Source organism: Gigantopelta aegis, chromosome 4 (genome assembly GCF_016097555.1).
Source record: "Gigantopelta aegis isolate Gae_Host chromosome 4, Gae_host_genome, whole genome shotgun sequence".
In the NCBI taxonomy this organism is placed as follows: Eukaryota; Metazoa; Mollusca; class Gastropoda; order Neomphalida; family Peltospiridae; genus Gigantopelta; species Gigantopelta aegis.
In genome coordinates, this window is record NC_054702.1 from 5384366 (window position 1) to 5385832 (window position 1467).

The following is a 1467-nucleotide window of genomic DNA, read 5'->3' on the forward strand; positions in this document are numbered from 1 at the left end:
TTGAGGTTTTTGTCTGATTTGTTTTTACACCCGTAGTATCCCTTTGGAATCCATGTACTCTAAACAATTATTTTAATATTGCCAAATGATACATTCCATTCAGCCTGGTTTTTATCTTGTAGCAGTAAGCGAGTGGGTGGAAGGTTTGTGGGGATCCAAAGCCTTCCCAGCTCGAGCAATTTTGTTTTTCCTTGATATGCTTTCGAGGCCCCCTCCCTGCTAAAATTCTTGCACACGCGTCTGTGGATGTGGCATTGTTATGGTGGGGACCGGCGTCGTGGCAGGCCATCGGTCTACAGGCTGGTAGGTACTGGGTCCGGATCCCAGTCGAGGCATGGGATTTTTAATCCAGATACCGACTCCAAACCCTGAGTGAGTGCTCCGCAAGGCTCAATGGGTAGGTGTAAACCACTTGCACCGACCAGTGATCCATAACTGGTTCAACAAAGGCCATGGTTTGTGCTATCCTGCCTGTGGGAAGCGCAAATAAAAGATCCCTTGCTGCTAATCGGAAGAGTAGCCCATGTAGTGGCGACGGCGGGTTTCCTCTTAGAATCTGTGTGGTCCTTAACCATATGTCTGACGCCATATAACCGTAAATAAAATGTGTTGAGTGCGTCGTTAAATAAAACATTTCTTTCTTTGTTATGGTGGGGCTGACAGTTATCACAGGGGATAACCGCATCCAAGATGGCGGAGGACGTACATGATGAGTATTAAACAATGAATTTCTGTGTTTCTAAGCATTACATACACATTTTAATAGTGTATTGGCAGTTGGTTTAGTATGAATATATTTTGAATCGATGCACTAAAGATAAGTTGTGAAATTCGGCTGATAATGAAATCACAAAGTTAGGCATGATGAAGGTAAATTCAAAGCGATGATGTAGGTAACTGTCTAGTCCGCTTCAGATGGGATGTGGGTAACGGCAGTGATGAGCGTAGCTGTAGGATGAGAGTAACTGCTGTAGTTGTCTCTTCATAACTAATGATCGCCATGACATTGTGCGTCTAAAAACAGTTATTAAAACAAAACATTCTTATGTTTAACCCTTCATTTTTTTCTTCAGATTATTACATGGTGCTATTTGTGCGATACATCCTCCGCCCGAGCCAGTACTATTTTAACGCACACCATAAAAATGCACATTGGGGCCATTCAGATATTACGTAACGCTCGAGAGGGTGTAGGCCCAAACATGTGGCGTTACAGGGGGTGGGTGGGTGTATTTAACAGCGTTATGTAGGGTTTTTTATTATTAGTTCTTTTCTTCTTCCTTTGTTTTTATAAACGCTCTGTCATGGCGACAATGTTTAATGTAGGCCTAGTTAATTATAGCTAGACGTATACACTCAATAAGGATTATAAATTGAGTTGAAATCGATATCTGCGCTTTCCCAAATTGCAAAACAATACGTTAAAATTACATTACACCCATCGCATGACTTGTCTGTGAATGGAAG